Below are 23,402 nucleotides of genomic sequence, written 5' to 3' on the forward strand. Positions count from 1 at the left end.
GGTCGACCATCTAGGGTGACTTCCTCTTCATCAGAGTAAAGGCTCCGAAAATGGTCATACCAAGTTTTGCTTGGAATATTGTTGGTAATTAGCTCGCTATTGGGGCGAGTCTTGTTCCTAAACAGATTCCAGAAGAGATTAGCATCCTTCTCCAGGCTGGCTGCTTTTAGGGCTTGCCAATGCTGCTCCTCCCAATCTTTTTTGGCGCTAAGTACTTCCACCTTGTACTCCCTTCTTGCTGTCCAAATCCTAGAGGGGGACTTACTTTTGACAGCCATGATCAAAGCGGATTTTCTTTGCCTACAGGTCACCTTGTACCATGTGGCGGTGATGTTACTACGAAAATTATGTCTCCTTCTATTAAAAGTAGTGTAAAAAAAGGTTCCCAAAGTATTAATGGTTTTCTCGTAGATTAAGGATGTTTTCTGTAAGCCATCTGTATCAGTGGGAACATCTTGCAGCTCAGTTAAGACCCCTGTTAAGGTGTCCCTAATGCCACATAGTTTTGATTTGTCAATGGCGACTTTAGTCCATTTAAGATACCTCCCACAATTAGAGGGAATTATTTCCCTTGTCGACATTATATCTAGTCTGTGTGAAAATCCGGACTTAGATGGCCATGGAGGTTTAAGCGATAAACATAAGGGGTTATGATCGCTATCAGTGTTTTGATGTTACCACCATGTCTATTATATATCTCCAGAGCTTACAGTCTAGCAGGATGTAATCGATTCGTGAGGAGTGACCCACCCTGTTGTAAGTGTGTGCTCCAGACGGGTCAGAATGTGACCTACCGTTAGTTGCCCTTAACCCATGTTCTAGGCATTAGGAGTTCAACTGGACCGCTAATTGGGTCCACTTTTTTACCAGGGGTATATTCAGCGGGGGAACTCCCTCAACCTACTTTGCACCATCCTCTTCTAGGCCCAACATGTCTTCTACGGCAAGAGGTTCAAATGTGCAGTTGAAGTCTCCCGCTACCAGAATGTATGAGTCTGAAGGGCAGCGGGAGAGTTCAGCTTCCAGGCACACAATTATGGGAGATTGTGCGCCACCTCTTGTACCGCGTACATAGATGTTAAAGATCTCAAGTGTCCTCCCACCTTTATTGTCCCTTAGGGTCACTCTCAGGAGATCAGGACAGTTACAATCTATCTGTTGTAGTGTGCAGTCCAATGAAATACTGACCCAGATCAACAGGCCACCAGATGGCGCCCCTTTCCTGTTGCTGGTGGTGCTGCAGGGATATGGTAGGTAGTAAAACCCACTTTGTGGTGGGGTATCATGCTCCAGGTCTCCTGAGAGATACAAATAGCATGGCTTTCTACACAATCGTTACACTCAGGGAGAACTAATTTCTTTGGAAGGCCAGCTATATTCCAGGAAAGGATTTTAAGGCTTAAAATGTTGTCACTGAGGCTTCCTAATTCGATTTCCGGTTCAGCCTGAAAAGAGTTAGGTCCTAGTGAGCTGCATTTGGCGGTTGTGTGTTGGTACTTATAACTGTGATTCGGAGATTATTTGTACTACTAGACTTGTGTAATGGGTCTAAGGTAGGTATTATCGCCTGGGGATGTATGCTCTGAAGAATGATAGGTTCAGCGCCTAAAGAAGCCTGATCTTGAATTGGAATGTGCCTATTGAAGGATTGTGAGAAGTTTGTCAGTCAATCAATATCATTAAGTTCATAGCCCCTTGAACGATTGTGCACGGGGACTTTGGCCCTCATATTTGCATTTAAGGCAAGAGGAGTCGATCTAAATTGGATGTCCGATGTTCCAGAAGGGCAGATCCTGTACTCAAGGGCCAATAGGCCCTCAGCCAGTTGGGGGGAGGTCAGTATAAATTCAATTGTATCTACTGAATGGTTATGGGAAGAGATCCTCCTAACCTTTAAGATATCTTCTCTTATTAGTGATCGGCAACCTCTCACGTGCCGGATCCAGTGAATGACCTTGTTTGTGAGTGAGTTCCCCTGTTCGTGACCCAAGTATTTGGGAACATTCACCATAAACACTGTCTGCTTCTCGAGGGGGGTGGAAAACCCAAGAGAGTGTCGGCCAGGCACTATGGGTGTGTGCAGAGGGGGCTTGACTATGGGAGTGGACAGTTTAATGAAGTTAGTTTCCGGTAACACGCTAGCTTGCCTTCTGGCTTGGGTCAGCAAGGATGTCGTAGTAAGGCCCGTAGGTAAATGAGATGAAGTAGTGTGTGTGGGGAGGGAATGCAACTGAACTGTTGCACCTGCAGACTTGGTACTGATTGGTGGCATTTCAGAGAGCTGCAGGGTATCTGGTAAGTTGGGTGACATCTGTTGCTGGGTCAGTCTTTTGAAAGTAGCTGTTAGGTCTAGGACTAAAGATTTCAAATCTCTCACCTGAGAAGTTAGAGAATTTATAAGCAAAGTTAACATCAGGCCGCTAGCACTGGGAACAATTATGCCCTCCGTTTGGGATTGTGTCGGTACGTCTGGTAGAAGCACAGTAACCGGCTCATCGGATATGTCTGGGTCGATGTTCAGGGCTGAAAAGCAATTGGAGCAGACTAAAACATTGGGCTCCAAAGGACTCGGCCTAGGCTGTACTGGGGACAGGGAGGGCACCTGAGAGGACAAAGGATTGATAGGCTCTAAACTAGAGCAACTTGAGGGTATCTCGGTGTTACTACTAGATGGCTTCGAGTAGGACAATTTGGAAAACATTTCAGGTATTCGGAATGGCTGGGCACGTTTATCAATTTCGATAGCTTTGTCAGGCAGATTTGTCAAGGTGTCAGTGCTTGGAGCAAGATCTGCCACTAGTATGCATTCGCACTCTTCGACGAGTGATTCAATCCTATCCAGGACATGGATACTGGGCGTTTTCTTATTTTTCTTCTTGACTTTCTTTGCTTTCCTAGGGCCCTGCACAGAAGTTATTCCTGCAACCCCTCCTGTCCCCTCCATAGCTTTTCGTTTACCCATAATGAAGCAGATAATACATTTGAGGGGAAGATTGAAAGTACCTTTGTGAGCAGTCTCAGTTCAATTCGATTCGTTCCTGTAGATGGCAGATGGCAGATGTCAGGGGGGTGGCCCTGCCCTGGCTCCTCCTGGCTGTGACGGGCGCGTATGAGCCTGCCCTTTGCCGGGCTTCGGCCGGGCGCTGCCCACGCGCGTCCCGCGCTGCGGGAGTCACGGTGCACTGATGAAGAGTGACGGCGCCGCCAGGCTGTGATGCTGTCTCCAAGCGCCAGAGGTAGTTCTGGGAGCTGTAGTCCCCGGAAATGCCCGCAAGCCGTTTCCCTCACGGAGGAGTGCTGGAGTGTTCCCTCTGCCACCAGGAACACCAACAAATAAATAGAATGCTGGACCGTTCCCCTCACGGTCATTGGCAAGCCTCTCCCAATGGATTGCGCGTCGGTGACGACGGCGCCGGGCTGTGACGCTGTCTCCAAGCGCCAGAGGTAGTTCTGGGAGCTGTAGTCCCCGGAAATGCCCGCAAGCCGTTTCCCTCACAGCGGAGTGCTGGAGTGTTCCCTCTGCCACCGGGAACACAGACAAATAAATAGAATGCTGGACCGTTCCACTCACGGTCATTGGCAAGCCTCTCCCGATGGATTGCGTGTCCCGTGCTGCAGGAGGCGCGGTGCGCTGATGAAGGGTGACGGCGGAGCCGGGCTGTGACGCTGTCTCCAAGCGCCGGAGGTAGTTCTGGAAGCTGTAGTCCCTGGAAATGCCGGCAAGCCTTTTCCCTCACAGCGGAGTGCTGGAGTGTTCCCTCTGCCACCGGGAACACAGACAAAAAAATACAATGCTGGCCCGTTCACCTCACGGTCGTTGCCAAGCCTCTCCCGATGGATTGCGCGTCCCGCGCTGTGGGAGGCGCGGTGCGCTGATGAAGGGTGACGGCGGCGCCAGGCTGTGGCGCTGTCTCCAAGCGCCGGAGGTAGTTCTGGGATCTGTAGTCCCTGGAAATGCCCGCAAGCTGTTTCCCTCACAGCGGAGTGCTGGAGTGTTCCCTCTGCCACCGGGAACATAGACAAATAAATAGAATGCTGGACCGTTCCCCTCACGGTCGTTGGCAAGCCTCTCCTAATGGATTGCGCATCCCGCGCTGCGCTGATGAAGGGTGACGGCGGCTCTGGGCTGTGAGGCTGTCTCCAAGCGCCGGAGGTAGTTCTGGGAGCTGTAGTCCTCGGAAATGCCCGCCAGCCGTTTCCCTCACAGCGGAGTGCTGGAGTGTTCCCTCTGCCACCGGGAACACAGGCAAATAAATAAAATTCTGGACCGTTCCCCTCACGGTCGTTGGCAAGCCTCTCCCGATGGATTGCGCGTCCCACGCTGCGGGAGGTGCGGTGCGCTGATGAAGGGTGACGGCGGCGCCGGTCTGTGTCCCTGTCTTCAAGCGCCGGAGGTAGTTCTGGGAGCTGTAGTCCCCGGAAATGCCCGCAAGCTGTTTCCCTCACAGTGGAGTGCTGGAGTGTTCCCTCTGCCACCGGGAACAAAGACAAATAAATAGAATGCTGGACCGTTCCCTTCACAGTCATTGGCAAGCCTCTCCCGATGGATTGCGCGTCCCATGCTGCGGGAGGCGCGCTGCGCTGATGAAGGGTGACGGCGGCGCTGGGCTGTAATGCTTTCTCCAAGCGCCCGAGGTAGTTCTGGGAGCTGTAGTCCCCGGAAATGCCCGCAAGCCGTTTCCTCACGGCAGAGTGCTGGAGTGTTACCTCTGCCACAGACAAATAAATAGAATGCTGGACCGTTCCACTCACGGTCGTTGGCAAGCCTCTCCTGATGGATTGCGCGTCACTGTTAGGACGGAGGCTGAACGGACCTGAAGTGTCCAACAGATGGCGCCGACTCACCACCCCAACCAGAAAAGGTCAGCGGTCTAGCGGCGGCTGGGAAACTTGAGGACGCACTCCCGACGTCATTGAGGAGGGACAATTAAAGGGACGGAAGAACAGAGCAGTGGGTGGTAACACCAGGAGCGGAGAGCGTACAGAATGACGAGGAGTGAGGAGGATACAGTGACAGAAGGCGAGGACGAAGGAACCCAGAATAGAGTGACGCCAGCAAAAGCAGCATACAGTGCGACCAAGCCCGGCGGCCCACAGAGGGAGGAGAACGCCCCGGGTCCTTACGCCACAGCCCTGGACACGGGTCGTGACGCAAGGCAAGTACCTCTGCGGGGGTCGTTTTGGTGGGGGTAGTGGGGAGGCCCAGGGAACTAACCTCACGTTTTGCCCCCCCTCACTACCCAAGTGGTTTTTGGTGACGGTAGCAACCAGGGTGAACACAGGAAACCCAACAATAACCCCGGCCATTTTCTTTCTTTTCTTTTTTTTTCCCTGACTTGGCAGAGACCGGGAAGTTACTGGGAGGGCGTCCGGAAGCCACATTACCCAAGACTTGCTGAAGAGAACCAGAGGGATCGTGGACTGTCACAACAAAGTGCAAACCAAAACTACAAGACTTTTTATTTTGGTGTTACAAGCAAACCATTTTTCTTGCTATATACTTGAAAAGGGGTACCTCCCTGGTCATAAACTCTTTTGTTTTCCAAAACATACCCGACTTGTCTCCTATTCCCTTCAGCCTCCCCAATACAAGTGGTGTCAGAAATGGGATTAGACCGGCTGCAGTGTCGAAACATGACACAACCCGTGCCTGTAGAGGAAATAATGGCTCAGTTGGCCGAAGGGCAGTGACACCTCCAACGTGTGTTAGAACAACACTCCCAGACTGCCCAAAAGGATCGGGAGGTTCTCCAGGAGGTGTTGAGGAATCAGACTAACCTAATCACCATAAACTAACAGATCCAGGATACCGCGATTTTACTACTCACTGACGCGGTAGTAAGTACAAGGGTGAGACCTAACGTTCCTGGGTCTGTAATGCAAAAATATCAAGAAGGGGACGATCCAGACTTTTTTATATCAACTTTAAAAGAGTAGCAACCACAGCAGCATTGCTCCAGGAGAGGTGGGGCCAGTACATAGCTCCTCTGTTATCCTGGGAACTCCAGGCCGCCTACCAAGCGGCCAATCCAGCCAGAACAACCGCCTATGAGGATGTCAAGAAAACCATCCTGGAACGCCTGGGTTGCGACTATGAGTATTACAGAGCGAAGTTCAGGAAAGAGAAATGGACAGCAGGGGGCAATCCCCATGCCCACTATTACAGAATAAAAGACATGGGTAATAGGTGGCTGACGCCCCATACATCTAGTACAGAGGAACTCACGGAGAAAATATACATGGAACAGTTCCTGGAGGCCCTACCTCCCAACACTAGGTCTTGGGTGAAGCAACATCCCAACCTTATTTTCACCACCGCGGTTGAATTGGCGTGCACTTTCCATAGATCCCCTGATTTCAGAGCAAATACACCCAGACCACCTTACATCGCCTGACGGAATTCAGTCCGACCAGAGCCCAGAACCCCAGTACCTCCCCGTATCCAACAAAAACCCTCTTTTCCTTCCCCGCCACCTAACAGTCAGGGTCCACAGTGTTATGACTGTGCAGAATGGGGACATATCGCTAGACACTGTCCTCATGGGGCCCCCACCACTGAGCCCATGGAAATAGGTTATACCAGAGGGCGGATATATGTGACAGGGAAGGCACTCCAGAATTATAGGAAGGAGATCCTCTTAAACGGAAGGTAGCAGCAGGCTCTCCCGAACACCAGGTGTCATCTGACAGTGGTAAACGAAAACCTAATATCCCGTCCCTAAATGCGAGAACAAGAACAAATAAGCGTTACGTGTGTACATGGAGACACCAAATCATACCCAGTACCTTAGATCTTGTTAGACATAGATAATGATCCCCAGCTAAGGAAAGTAGGTGTCATGCAATCCCTTCCCTAAGCAGTTATTATAGGAACAAACCATCCAAAGTTTAGGCAACACCTAGACGATAACAAGGAAACCCCTAGTACCTGGTTAAATGAAGGGCCCTTTAACGGTAGTGACATAGAGATCACACAAACGAATGACAGAAAAAGCAGTCAAGACAGACAAAGGGATAAATGGAACTTCACCCAAACTCAGCACTCCTGTCCTGCCTATCCTCTTTCACTCGCCGAGACAAACAAAGCGGTCCCTGTTAGTTTCTCTATGGCTCAGAGGGAGGACAACACTCTTTCTCATGCATGGGAACACATTCAATACCAAGAGCCGGCACAGGTAGGACCCTATTTTCTGGTAAAATAGGGTGCTATTATATAGGGTTGTGAAGGGGTTTACACACTCTACCACACAACTGCTTGTTCCCTCCTCCTTTCACACACACATTCTACATCTGGCACATAATCAGGTAGGGGGGTCATTACGGCAAGGAGAACAATTTGAAATACCTCTTCGAAAAATTGTATTGGCCCGGGGTGTACAGAGACGAGGCTAAACATTGTGCTGCATATGTGAGATGTCAGTATGTAACCAAAGTGGGGTAAAGAAAGCACCTCTTCACCCCTTACCCATAATTGACATACTATTCAAAAGGGTAGGGATGGACTTGCTAAGACCCCTGCCCCCCTCAGCCAGAGGACACTGTTGTATCCTCGTCATCGTAGATTATGCGAGTCAATATCCCGAAGCATTCTCCCTAACGAGTATGACCACTCCCACCATAGCCCAGGCCATGATATCCCTGTTCTCAAGGGTGGGTTTCCCGTCAGAAATACAAACAGATCAGGGGACCGCATTCATGTCCCGCCTTATGGCACAGATATGCACAATTTTAGGAATCAACAGAGTCCGCATGTCAGCATACTACCCCCAAACAGATGGCCTACTGGAGCGTTATAACAAAACCATTAAGACCATGCTCCGCAAAGTCATCTCCGAATCAGGAAGGGAATGGGACCGTAAGCCGCCTCTGGTTCTTTTTGTCATAAGATCGCATGAACAGAGCTCCACAGGTTTCTCTCCATTCGAACTATTGTTCGGAAGGAAGCCCGGATCTCTTCTGGATATGGCAGCAGAACAGTGGGAGGAGGAGGACGAGGAAGGGAAGCCTCTGCTGAAATACGCTGCGGATCTTAAGACTACGGTAACCCAGTTATGGGGCCTAGTACATGAACACATGGAAGAAGCCTAAAATACACAAAAAACATACTACTACAGAAACAGTAGTCTGAGGGAATTTCAGCCCGGGGGATAAAGTGTTACTTTTATTGCCTTCTAGCGAGAATAAATTGTTATCCCATTGGCAGGGTCCCTTTGTCATTGACAAACGGATCACCCCGGTTATGTACTGCATCTCTTTACCCTCGTGAGGGGGGCCGGGGGGGGGCACACAGATATATCATGTCAACCATTTAAAAAAATGGGAAGAACCACCTATACCCTACACCTCATGGATACCGGTACACCTAGTGAGCACCAAAAGGCCTATTGCTATACCCCTGCTGTCCGTACGAGAATCCGAACCAGAGATGTGATGTATTCCTATAGGTTCTGAATCGATCCCCCTATTCCTGACCCTATTCTGGTTAAACAAACCAACAAGTTAACTAGCAGTCAGCCCATGAGGCAGAAAACCCCCATGATGCAGATACCGTTATCTGACGCAGTCACACTACGGCACAGGAACGTGTAATCTGATTAGGTCATAACGCTTGCGATCTAATTAGACAAGCGATATTCCTCCAGCCCCTGATAAGGCATACGGAGTTCTCATAACAAATCAAACCTATGACAACCTGGGCAAAACCCTGCGGCCATTGTTTTGATTTCACCGAGAACTTCAGTAAAAGAATGTGCTAACGAGCAAGTCGTATGACATCCTTATTGACGTATCTATGTCCATCCTTACGTCAATCTCGGCACCTTAAAGGTATAAATATTACCGATATTGCCCTATGCAAACACACGCGTGGTGACGAGACGGAGCAGCCATACTTGCCGAAGCGAAGAGCAGAGCAGACCCCGCTGGCGCAGCCCCGCCTTCCTGACGCGCTGAGAGAAGCTGCTTTCTCCTGCCGAGAAATCCAGCACCGGCGTTTCTAGGTAGCCCTCGCAGGCAGCCTGGAATATCGAGACCAGAGACGAGAGATACCATCCCTCATTCAACCTAGATTCCAGGTACAGAACTGAATAACCCCTCACAGAGAATTCTTTAGTTATTCACTTGGCAAAAACAAACTTAACTTAAACTGTAACTTTCTATTCCCGCCCACGTATTAGACTTAGGTCAGGTACACGGGATAGGCGTATTTAGAAACACCAGTTGAGTACGTTTAGTCAAATGTATATGTGTATGTAATATATTTTATTCATTTTAAACATCTTATGGCTTAGAAACCATATCAATGTTTTTACAGTATTATTTTATACTATTGCTTTTAATGTATGCACTTTACTTAACTATAAGTATTGCAATAATATCGATCCATTTCTCTTGTATGAGAAAATAGACTGATCAATAAATAACACCTTTTTATTGAACACGCCCGTCTCTTCCTTTTCTCTACAATCTGATGAGACTAAGAATGCACGTACTGACTGAGTAAAATAAATTGCCTTTTGTTCACACAACTCTCGAGATATACTCTTGATTAGGGGAGAGCAAAGTTGTCATGTTCTATGGTTGTCAGAAACTAAATCCCTTCTTGTCTAATCAGGGAAGTTAAGTCCTCCTTGAACATTCGAGAAAGTTTCTAGTGAACTCTGAGCTAAGCTGGCAAACCCAAAACTTTAAGTCTAGTATCGACAGTAGTAGACCTAGTTAACGTCTGGTCTAGGCCTTTACTGCTGTAGGTATTATTTCAATGCGCAGAGCCTATTGGGATGATAGGAACTACACTACATGGCGCCCAACGCGTTTGGAAAGGGCGATAAAACTAACGTAAGACATTTAGAGTAACTCAGTCGTGCTTTCTCATTCAGACCCCTTTTCCCAAATACTCCAAAGACGTCTGGAGTGGGTGAAAGGTTATATCCGCCAGACCTCGCAGGAGGGAACTCCTATGTATGGTTCTTGGTACAAGTCAACGTTGAAGGATACATGGTTCCAAAATATTGTGCATCTAATCTTTGTTTCCATAAGAAACCTGATCTGCAAACAAAAGAAAAAACCTTTTGGACAGTAAAATGTCAGACAATGAGGATGAAAGAGAGGCAGTTAGATTAGCAACTGAACTCGCAGCAGCTGATGCTACCATGCAGGCAGCAGACGAGGATATAATACTCATCCCGGTCATTAAAAGGAAATCTATAACCATAAAACTTATAGAAAATGGACTGACACCTAGAGGTGGTACAGTCATATTCGTAATTGAGGCACACGAATATCGGCAGACAGAGGTATACTATTCATGGATAAATTTTCCAGCAGCAAATCCTGTAACAAAGTACTTCCACTATTACAAAATAGAGGAACCTCCTGAAACGTACACTCCTTTCGAGGAGGTGGAAGTACCACTCAAATTTCAAGAGCATTTGCTCTTATTTGATGGCGCCCTAAAACACAATAATCACATCACCAGGCTCGGTCCTTTAGGTAGACCAGGAGCAACGTGGCCGGTCCTAGCCGGATACACACCACATCCAGACATCGATGGGATGTCTGCACCAAACCTTTTAACACAGCTAAAACAACTAATAAAAATACACAGACAATTAGTCCAATACGTGATGCGGACTTCAACAATTCAGCCAGCGATTAAACTCCCACAGCTGACCCCTCACCAGGGGAACACAAATAAAATTACACCACAGAACATCCAGTCCTGCCTAGGTAAAGTACCGGCTAAACGCGAACAAATACCATTCTGGCTAGCGCAGAAAATCACCCAAATAGAGGCGGTGTTTCCAGACACCACCCCGCTAGAAAAGCACAGGATTCTGACTATCTGTCTTCCAATGGGAATCGCACCACACATTGAGGACTGTGACACTTGGGGTACAGTCTTTGCTTCCATCTACACAAAAACGCACGGTGTTCCATCCATTTCAGTAATACCAGATGTGCTAAAACAAATTCAAGATGAATATGGTCCTGAACCCGCTTTAACTCTTGGTATGAAATTACTAAAAGACTTCAAGCAGGTCTCGGCTATACTATTAGCCAACATAAAAGGAGAAGCAGCAAACGTGGCGATCCGCCAGAGGTTAAAAGAGACAGATATAGCAGACCAACCAGCTGAAATTGCCAGAATCATAGAAAAATCTATGAGGAACTAGGTAGAGATAGTTTAGGTGGAATACCAGTAAAACCGCAACTAATTGAAAGTCCTGAAAAAATATTTTTTAATAATAATTCTACATCACCAAAAAAGAACTGGGATGGAAACAAACAATGCAATCCTAAAGAAAAGAAATTCCAGTCCCGAGGAAGGTCTCCTAGGCGAAGAGAAAAATCTCCGAACCAAAGACACAGGTCACCTCAGAGTGACCCCTCTGGGAAAAGATATAACCTTAGAAATAGGGATAATATTAAAAAGCCTGATAGATATCAAGACATTGATACACGTCCCTCTCAATCTTTTCAGACTTCCTCGCAGAAATCGGAAAGAAGAGGACGATCAGAACAAAGAGAAGAGCACACCAAGTCCAAAGACAAGGAACCTGCTCAGCTAAAAAAGAAATTACAATTTCCAAAAAAGAAGGTAGCCAGTATCAAGGTAGTTAACAATGCCGAGAATACTGAGGACACAACTGAAAAACGGAGAATGGGCTCAGACAATGCTAGACAGCGCAGCAGAAGTGAGCATAGCTCGCAAAGTCCTTATGAATCATCTGGAGACAGTGGACACGAATGAATATCTTCAAGTGGAAACTGCGGACACCAGAGTTAGCAAACCTCACAAAATATACGAAATAACATTGCGTATAGAGGGAGATAAGACTAGGAAAATAAGGGGACTATTTTGGGATAATCTCTCCAAGGGCTATGATATCCTTCTAGCTGAAAAAGACTGGCCACCAGAGTTTGTCAGGGAGTGCCCTCATGGCGAAGAAGTAATTATGCCTGCCTTCTCAAATCATATCCCAATTCATAAAAAATACACACTTGCCAGAAAGTGGGCAGTAGCTCTAGCTCCTGCTTTATATAAAAATCACGTGGGATGGGATGAGGACTCTCCTCCTCACAAAATCCAGTTAAAATCACAACCTACTGCACAAAGGCAGTACCCAATTAAGCAAGAAGCTAAAAAACAGGTAAATGAAATACTAGATCAGCTAGAATACCAGGGGGTGATTGAAACTTGCACCTCACAAATGAACAACCCTTTGTTTCCGGTCTCCAAACCAGACAATTCATATCGTCTAGTTTTGGATTACCGACACCTTAACACATGTTGCAAAACTTTTGCAGTGCAAAACTCACATAGTGCTGCACTAATGAATAACATAGTGCGCAAAAAATACAAAACAACATTAGACATCTCTAATGGATTCTTTTGTCAAAACATAGCACCAGAGAGCAGATATTTAACTGCATTCTCAATAAATGGCACTCAAAAACAATTCTGTCGGTTAGCCCAGGGGTACAAGAACAGCCCGGGAGTATTCTCAGCGAGAGTAACAGAATTACTACAACTATATGATGATGAAGCATTATCTTATGTCGATGACATATACTTAACAGATGATGACTTGGAGACTCACTTGAAAAGAGTGAACACCATAATACTTGGGTTCGCTGCAGAGGGTTACAAATTCAACTTTAAAAAACTCCAGAATTGCCCATCTGACAGTCCTGTTCTTAGGATATGAATTATCAAGTGAAGGCAAAAGCCTGGCCGACAATTTCCTAGAGAAATGTGCCGTAATCCAAGCACCTAGAACACTAAAAAACCTACAGTCGATTCTAGGCTTCCTAAATTTCGGAAGAACATACATTGCAAATTACGCAGAAAGGGTCAAACCCCTATATGATCTGATAAAACCAGATTTTAAAAGATCCAATTGGACTCAAATACACACAGAAATTTTGAGATCCCTACAAACAGACATGCTAATTAAAACAAAATTAGAAACACGTGATAACACACGCAATCTTGTGATTCGAGTCATCCCAGGGAGATGCGGATTCACATACCTGACCTCTAATGAGGGAGAAAAGGTACCAATTGCATTCAAATCACACTTGTACACTAAGGCTGAAATGAAATTCAGCCCAACGGAAAAAATTCTCTTGCTGCAACAGACGTGGCGTACGAATTTGATCCTTACTTAAAAACACAAGAATTTCTCCAATATGAATTTGAATGTCCTCCGCCGACCGAAATTCTGCCTCTAGACCACTACGGCTGTATAATATATACAGACGGATCAGCACAACCCGCAGTGGGGGGTAAGCAAGCTTACAGTGCTGCGTGCGCGATCGTTAAAGGTCGCTGGCACGAAGGAAAATTTAAACCAGCAATCACTAAAACACAATCTTTAGGAGATTGTACAGCTCAGCGAGCTGAACTACTGGCGTTCAAGATGGCGCTTGAAAATACCGATCGAGAATTCCCCACACTCATAGTGTGCGATTCGTATTATTGCGTTCAGTCTTACAATGAATACTTGCAGATCTGGCTTCAGAATGGTTTCAAGGATGCGAAAGGTGGCACAATCAAGCATAAAATGCTCTGGGAACAAGTAGTTCTTTTACAAAAAGAACTACCAAAGACTCACGTGATACATACGCTGAGTCATCAACGTGATGGCGTTCACGTTGCAGGGAATTCATTGGCTGATGAGGCCGCGAAGGCAGCTGTGCAAACGGCTTCCGTAGCTGCCATCACCCGGTCAAAAACAAAAATAGACAGCGAAATATTACAAGCTGTCAGCGCTTCAGAAAAGGATCCGATAGAAACACTCCCGAAAGGCTTTCCAGTAAAATACTCATACATAACTGATGCAAACAATGTTCCTTTTGCTCGAATCCCTGGAGTGAGGGATAGGGCAATTCCAAACATGGAACATAGGTTAGGACTAATAATAGCGGCACACGAAGGGCTTGCTTCTATCCATGCTGGCGTTCCAGCCACAGTATCATTATTAAAACAGAGATACTGGTGGCCACAAATGAGAAGACAAACAAGGAACTATGTTCTAGAATGTGAAATATGTCAAAAAATGAAAGTATCAACGGTGAGACGTCCAGCGCAGACGCCCCTTCTAATCTCGGATAAACCATTAGCCTGTGTTTATCTAGATCACTGCGGTCCCTTACAAAGGGACGGTAACTATAAATATATCTTGGTCGCAGTAGATTCATGCACGAGATTCATATGGATGTGGCCCCAGCGAACGGCTGACGCCAGAACTGTTATAAAAGATTTGCGAGTCTTTATCGGCACATACGCAATTGGCATGCTGCATTCGGACCACGGTCCTGCTTTTAGCTCTAGAGCTTATAAGGAGGCCATGGTCAGCATGGGCGTGGCATTGCGGTACTCTTGTCCATTTCACCCTGAGGGGAACGGAATTGTTGAAAGAAAAAACCGTGACATAAAGCAATCTATAACGGCAAAGGTATTAGGTTCGGGAGCTGGGTGGGTCAAACATCTAATAAGTGTCCAACGTAGTCTAAATAACTTGCCAAGAAATTCTCTAAAGGGATTCAGTGCGTACGAATTATTATTTGGAACTAGGATGTTGATCTCTGACATTGATAGTCAGACTTCAGTGGTGAAAGAAAAAAGCTTTGATATCAAAGACCGTTTGGCTATTTTGCAGGACTTAAACAAAACAAGAAAAGACCTGAGCAACATAAAGTTGAAACAACAGCCAACAACCACTGAAGAACCACCACCTGTCCCAGCAAGACCTGTCTGGATTCCAAAAGTCGGGGATCTAGTCAGGGAAAAGATCGCGGTAAAGAAGGAATTTGGGCCTTCTTACAGAAAAGCAGTTCCTGTCTTGTCTGTCAACGGGACAAGATCAGTTGTACTACCGCCACTTGCTGGAAAAAAGGAGAACCGAGTTGTATCCATCGACCTGGTAAACCCACAACATGTGGCCGATAACAAACAGTAGGCCAAGTGGACTCCCAATAAGTAGCAGAACACCAAGGTTTGCTACCAGTACAGAGGTCCTAACGAAGAGGCTCATCACATTCGAAACGCCTACAGAAGAACAACAAGGACTATGCAACAATGCAACAGAACTCAGACCTCTGAAAACCCAAATAAAAACATTTAGCAGAGACACACCAATCTATAATGAAGTACCAAGTGAAAATGCAAGAAACAGTAATCCTGAAGCAATTGGAACAATTGACAGAACAGCATCCGGCTACTTCATAAACTTCGATGATTCCTCTGAAGGCTTCAGTGAATCAAAGACACAGCCATCATCAAAAACCTTTAAAGATAAAGCTAAAGAACTTTTGAAACAACTGAAAGAAACATATCTGATTTCCCCATGGATTGAATTTTGGGTGGGTTTTGGTGCATTTATCCTCATACTTTGGCTCATCATGATACTAACTTTGGGACGCTTCATTGAGGGAAAATATGCAAAAATGGACACAGCAAGTCAGAAAATCAACTTGATCCTCAAACCACACACATCTTCACACATCGAGAAAAGAGAACTTTCTTCAGTCAACTTCACAGCCAATCCGATACCGGGTGGGGTAGCCTGGGACAACACTGACTATGAAATTTATGGTCCGGTCGAAATCCTGAAATATCCACACCAAATTAAGATCTCCTTGAGTGACTTTGTAAAACCAAGCTCATTTGCTGATGATTGGGACTTCGAAAGCATTAATAATATGATGTCTGACTTAGTAATGTCTGCTAAATTTACCAAACATGATTATTTGCAGGGTTCTACAAATTATGATAGTATGTACTGTTATAACCACTATGGTAACCATTTTTTACATAGATCTGCACAACCTAGAAATGTTTTAAATTATAATCAATGGGAACATTGTGCAACCCCTCCAAAAGGAAGCTCAAGGACCTTCTATGACAAATATTCATACTTTTCAGGTTTTAACACAAGTAATGCTGAAGCATTCTATTTTAAATTGTCAAACAAGACAGGGACAAAGACCATGATAACCAACACAAAATTGATATATTCAGACTCATTTTTTGAACAAATGAATACTTTTGGTTTTGATTATTGGGACAAAAATGTTGAATTGAAAAGTGTTTGGGGTACAAAAGAATGGCAAGTGCAGGGTATAGAATCTTTGTTTAGAGCCTGCATGATCCCAGAACAAATGATATTTTTAAATGACACTGTTCAACAAACTACCTGTCTTGGCCTAGCCAAAATCAAAGACTTAAATAAACCGTCTATTCCAAAGCCAACAATGCTCAACAATAGCTCTACAGATGAAGAGATAGACGTAAATTATGTATTAAACCAAAACAGAACACATCCTGATTGGAAACAATGGTTGATCTGGCCCACAGATACTAATAACTGTCAAGACAGATTCCTGAACAAAACACAGGGGTTCAAAATGACCAGGCCAGACCCTAGATATCCCCAAAGACATCACCCAGGGATAATAACCACCTACAGTGTGGGCAAATTATGCCTTCAGTGGCTACAAACTTCCACACTGGCAGAAATTAAACAACACCTAACTTTACTTACTGATGGTGCTGACTTGTGTGATTTCATTATGGGACCGCGCAAACAGCGTCAAAAACGTTTCATAGCAGCCTCTGTATATGCAGCATACAATGAGGCCTGGAAGGTTACTCAAATTGAAACAGCAGAGAGAATACGGGAAATTGACCGTATTAATTTGGAAAAATCACTTTCTGTAGTGGACAATGGGTTAATGACTCTGTCCTCCAGAATTTTTTCTTTGGACAGCATTGTGTCTTCAGCAATCGACATATTGTCGCAAGACTTACTGTTATTACAACACGGTCAGTCACAATTGCGCTCTATTGTACAGCTTGGCTGGACGTTACAAAATCTACGTTCAGGCTATGTGCCTTGGCGTTTAATCAACACAACGTCACTATTCCAAATCTTTAACCTTACTGATAGACAAATCAGTATGGCACAAAAGGGTGCTGATTATACAATCTTGAGCATTGAAAAACTCGAAAGATTACCAGTGACAATGTCAGAACGACCTGTCAGTGAATGGATAATACATGGGATAATAAATATTCCAATCTCAACCTTCAGGTTTCAATACTGCCAAAAATATATACAGGCTGGCATGTACGAGAAATTGGGAAAGGGGTACCTTAAAACAACATGGAACCTGCCCTATTCACATGCATGTGTCAGTAATAAAGGACAGAAAGTGTTTCTTAGTGGCAACAATTGTGCGATGTCACTAAGTGGCACACTTCTGTGTAACGGAATTAGTTTGCATGGAGCCTGTGAAGGGAATTCATACAACCTTTCATGTCACCAGCAAGGCACACCTGCAACAGAAATAGAACCATTCTTTCAAAGACTCTATAATGGGAGTTACATTCTAATTGTAGACCGCAGATGTTGTAGTCTTATGCCCGGGACTCCTTATCTAGTAACTACGACTGCGAAGGTCAAGTGCTGTGGACGCTCATTGTTCCCCAGCTCCTTTCCAGACAGGGAGGCAAGGGCATGGCCCAATTTGAAAATTACTTCTATTCGAATAGATACTTTAAGCAGAATGAAAACAGTGCTTCTTCAGACGCCTACAAGGCTCACGTCATCAAAAGAAACGTATGATCTACAAGTCGCAAGGACGACTGCAGAGATACATTCATTGTTATCAACTAATTCCCCCATACATTTCGCGGAAATTCTGAACGAAATCTTAAATATTTCTGATACCAATGGGGTCTCAAAGGTATTTAAGACAGTATTTTCGATGGCATTAACACCATTCAAAGCCATACTGGGTATTTTTCCAGATTTCGTCCATTCGATTTTTGGCGGACTTCCCCTGATCTTGGGACTAATTGCAGGAATCCTATTCTTAGTCCTTATTTTTCGTTATGGCAACCCATGTCACAGACAAAACTCTTGCGACAAGGGAAGAAACAATCCTAGCCATTGGATACCGGGACCGGATATCAAAAATCCTGGGACTCTCCTGGCTTAGAGACCTGAACATGACTTGGTTTCTATCATTTCGACCAATGTGGCAAAGATGTGTTTTACCTGTATTAAGGTGTCTGCTATGCGGAGAAGAATGCGTGTTAGACACCTGTCTGACGCTACAATCGGATGCGCCAATGGATGCAGAAACATTGTTGAGCCCGATCAAGGTTCATGCTTTGTGCTGCCCTCAAAGGCTACCAATCCTGATGACGGCATTCGTGGAAGCTTCACCACTACGATTGATGGGTAGTGAAGTTCAAGATGAAAGCAGCATCGATCAGGTACGACCTTCTGTCAGCGATGCGAATCAGAATGTCAATGGAGACAATCATGCGCACGAATGCATGATTACACCTATATCCGAGTTAGTGGAACTTTCCCAGGAAGCTGTTGACAGTTTTTTCGAAAGCCTAAATGATATGATGTTCTCGCCAGAACAGAAATAGAGACTTTTGAACAAGCTCGCACACGGCGTTCCCTGAATTCGGCCTTCAACTTTAAATAAAGTCACATGAACAATTTTCCCTCCAGTTCACGGACAGCAATTTTTCAGCAGCCCCAGAATATTTTTGCATATTTTTCGGGACACTATCTTCTGCTTAAAGTAAGAACTATTCTTAGAGAACTAAGGTTTCTAAATTTTAGATAGCTTATAGACATTAGCTGCCCGCTGGTATGTTAATTGTTATTATATTCTGTGATGAAATGGTCTCGAACTTTTCTTCTGTATTAAGAGCCATTTCATGTGTAATTCTCATATACAAAATAGCAATAATGTATACAAATGCGATTACTTTGGCATTATTCTACAGCTTGAGTGCATACAATACATATGACTGCAATTTTTCCGTATATTTGAAAATTTCAAAATGCATTTATGTATTTTGGGGTGGTAAGGTATACACTATACTCTATAGTATGTTGTACTATGTTATACTATGCATAGATTAGTAAATATGACCATAGTTAGCGTGGAGTGGGTGTGATGTATTCCTATAGGTTCTGAATCGATCCCCCTATTCCTGACCCTATTCTGGTTAAACAAACCAACAAGTTAACTAGCAGTCAGCCCATGAGGCAGAAAACCCCCATGATGCAGATACCGTTATCTGACGCAGTCACACTACGGCACAGGAACGTGTTATCTGATTAGGTCATAACGCTTGCGATCTAATTAGACAAGCGATATTCCTCCAGCCCCTGATAAGGCATACGGAGTTCTCATAACAAATCAAACCTATGGCATCCTGGGCAAAACCCTGCGGCCATTGCTTTGATTTCACCGAGAACTTCAGTAAAAGAATGTGCTAACGAGCAAGTCGTATGACATCCTTATTGACGTATCTATGTCCATCCTTACGTCAATCTCGGCACCTTATGCAAACACACGCGTGGTGACGAGACGGAGCAGCCATACTTGCCGAAGCGAAGAGCAGAGCAGACCCCGCTGGCGCAGCCCTGCCTTCCTGACGCGCTGAGAGAAGCTGCTTTCTCCTGCCGAGAAATCCAGCACCGGCGTTTCTAGGTAGCCCTCGCAGGCAGCCTGGAATATCGAGACCAGAGACGAGAGATACCATCCCTCATTCAACCTAGATTCCAGGTACAGAACTGAATAACCCCTCACAGAGAATTCTTTAGTTATTCACTTGGCAAAAACAAACTTAACTTAAACTGTAACTTTCTATTCCCGCCCACGTATTAGACTTAGGTCAGGTACACGGGGTAGGCGTATTTAGAAACACCAGTTGAGTACGTTTAGTCAAATGTATATGTGTATGTAATATATTTTATTCATTTTAAACATCTTATGGCTTAGAAACCATATCAATGTTTTTACAGTATTATTTTATACTATTGCTTTTAATGTATGCACTTTACTTAACTATAAGTATTGCAATAATATCGATCCATTTCTCTTGTATGAGAAAATAGACTGATCAATAAATAACACCTTTTTATTGAACACGCCCGTCTCTTCCTTTTCTCTACAATCTGATGAGACTAAGAATGCACGTACTGACTGAGTAAAATAAATTGCCTTTTGTTCACACAACTCTCGAGATATACTCTTGATTAGGGGAGAGCAAAGTTGTCATGTTCTATGGTTGTCAGAAACTAAATCCCTTCTTGTCTAATCAGGGAAGTTAAGTCCTCCTTAAACATTCGAGAAAGTTTCTAGTGAACTCTGAGCTAAGCTGGCAAACCCAAAACTTTAAGTCTAGTATCGACAGTAGTAGACCTAGTTAACGTCTGGTCTAGGCCTTTACTGCTGTAGGTATTATTCCAATGCGCAGAGCCTATTGGGATGATAGGAACTACACTACAGAGATATACTATGACCTACACAGCAAACACAGATAAAAGCCTTATTAGACTCCTTTCCAGGTTTGTTTTGCACTATCCCTGGCCTGACCTCCCTGGTACAGCATGACATAGTATCACTAGAAAGTAAGGTGGTAAGACAAAAACCGTATCTGATGCTGGCAGCACGACGGGATGCAGTAGAAAGTGACGTAAAGGCCATGCTAAGTCCCACATTATTGAGCCATCACAGAGTAACTGGGGCTTCCCAGTCGTGATCGTACCAAAACCAGATGGCAGTCTTCGCTTCTGTATAGATTTCAGATAAGTGAATGCCATAACTAAATTCGACACCTATCCCATGCCACTTTGACAAACTAATCAAATGATTGGGAAAGGCCCGCTATATGTCGACCCTTGATTTAACCAAGAGTTATTGGCAGATCCTCTTGTCCCCTCAAGCCAAAGAGAAGACCGCCTTTTTGACCCCCTCTGGTCTCTACCAGTTCAGGGTGCTTACCTTTGGGTCGCACGGGCCCCTGTCACGTTTCAGTGTTTGATGGACAGGCTCCTGCAACCTCACAATGGGTATGCCGCTGCGTACCTTGATGACATTGTCGTGTTCAGCTCTTCTTGGGAAGACCATATACAACATTTGCACTCTGTATTCACCGCCATTCAAACAGCAGGTCTCACTATAAACCCAAAAATATCCTTACTTGTCACAAACACCATTCAGTACCTGGGTTACACTATTGAGGAGGGGCTTCTAAAACCTCAGATGGGTAAAGTAGAGACAATTAGGACACTCCCTGCCTCTAAAACCAGACGGGGGTACGTTCCTTTCTGGGTTTTATCGGGTACTATTGGCGGTTTATTCCAGGATTATTCTCCCTGGCCAGCCCCCTTACGAATCTCTTAACAAAGAAGTATTCCTCCCACATAACCTCCTGGACCCCGTTACACAAGAATAATTTTCTTGCTTTGAAAGACGCCATTTGTAGAGCTCCGGTACTGCATTGCCCTGAATTTGACAAAACATTAATCCTGCAGACCAATGCTTCTGGACTAGGTCTAGGGGCTGTGTTGTACCAGCCTGAAGATAACAATGAACTCTAACCTCTTCTCTACATCAGCAGAAAGCTCTTTCCTCGTGAGATACACTATTCCACCATTGAGAAGGAATGGTTAGCTATAAAGTGGGCTACAGAAGCCCTACAGTATTACCTGTTAGGGCATACCTTCCTTGTTCTCACCGATCATGCCCCTCTCACTTGGCTGGCCAGCAACAGAGACACCAACCTACGTATACTCTGTTGGTTCCTAGCCCTACAACCTTTTTCAATTCAGACCATCCACATGCCAGGTGCGAAACAGATAAGTGCCGACTACCTGTCGCGGCACCCCTCCACTGAATGGCCACATCGTCCATTCTTGAGGGGGGAAATGTGTGAGGAGGACGGAGCGGAAAGGACCGGATGTGTCTAACAGATGGCACCGACTCACCACCCCAACCGGAAAAGGTCAGCGGTCTAGCGGAAGCTTGGAAACTCGAGGAGGCACTCCCAACGTCATCGAAGAGGGACAAGAAAAAGGACAGAAGAACAGAGCAGTGGGTGGCAACACCGGGAGCGGACAGCGAACAGGAAGAGACGAGGAGCGAGGACGATACAGCGATGGAAGGTAAGGACGAAGGAACCCAGAGGAGAGAGACCCAGTGAAAGCAGCATACAATGCGACCAAGCCCGGCGGCCCAGAGAGGGAGGAGGACTCACCAGGTCCTTTTGCAACGGCCCTGGATACGGGTCTTGGCACAAGGCAAGTACCTCTGAAGGGGTAATTTTGGTGGGAGCCGTGGGGAGGCACAGGGAACTAAGCTCTTGTAGTTTGGCCACCGCATCAGTTTCCTCATGTTTCCTCCCCTCCACACTACCCGAGTGGTGACAGTAGCACCCACGGTGAACACAGGAAACCCAACAGTAACCCCCACCGTTTTCTTTCTTTTCTTCTTTTTTTTCCTGACTTAGAGGAGACCGAGGAAGTTACTGCGAGGGCGCCCGGAAGCCACATTACACAAGACTAGGTGAAGAGAACCAGAGGAATCGTGGACTGTCACCACAAAGTGAAAACCAAAAACTGCAAGAATTTTTGTTTTGGTGTTACAAGCAAACCATTTTTCTTGATATATACTTGAGATGGGGAACCTCCCTGTTCATAAACGCTCTTGTTCTCCAAAACATACCTGACATGTCTCCTATTCCCTTCAGCCTACCCAATACAGTCACCTTGAACAAAAGAAGCAACTGACCTACCCATCACTGCTATCATCTACCAAATGACCTTGCTCGGAAAGAACGTATCAGGAGCACTTTGCTTACAAGGACCTCATCGAATTTCTATGGGCCGCTATACCTCCATCTTCCCTCAGTTCAGTGTCTAGAGCGTAATCCTCCAGCCACAGGTATGCGGTCAATACGCCTCCACATTTTAGGGAAATTTTCATCTACTCTCCATCATGTGTGATGCTAAACCAAGGCCATCCAAATGGCATCCCACTGGTCACATCACCCAGACTTTCTCCCCACATGGAGTTTTACTTGCTACACATCTATCATATATAGTTATGCACTAGACATGCACATTGAGGGGCCGATTCCGATCCGGTAAAATGCGCTCCGAATCGTCGTACGGAGCGTTTTTTCCCCGTACGAATCGTACCCGTAAACGTCCCGTACGTACGACGAAGTACGATCCGTACCAGGAGCTGTTCTCCGTACGAGTCGTACAGGACTCCGTACGAATCAAATCTCCGTACGAGTCTCACTCGGAACCCGCTGTACGCGACATCACTACGGTTCGCGGCTGGTTTTTACGACCCAGCAAGTACGATTCGTGTCGGGTACGCACCGTACGACCCTTTTCCTACGGGAGCTGAAAACAGTCGTAAACGCAGAGTTCGCGCCGAAAAAGGTACGGAACGCCCCCCCCGGGTACGGCACGTACCCCCCATGATCGCAGGGGTACGCGCCGTACCCCTGTGATCATGCGGGGTACATGCCGTACACCCAGCGTACATGGGGTACGCACCGTACC

Source organism: Lissotriton helveticus, chromosome 10, assembly GCF_964261635.1.
Source record: "Lissotriton helveticus chromosome 10, aLisHel1.1, whole genome shotgun sequence".
Classification (NCBI taxonomy): Eukaryota; Metazoa; Chordata; class Amphibia; order Caudata; family Salamandridae; genus Lissotriton; species Lissotriton helveticus.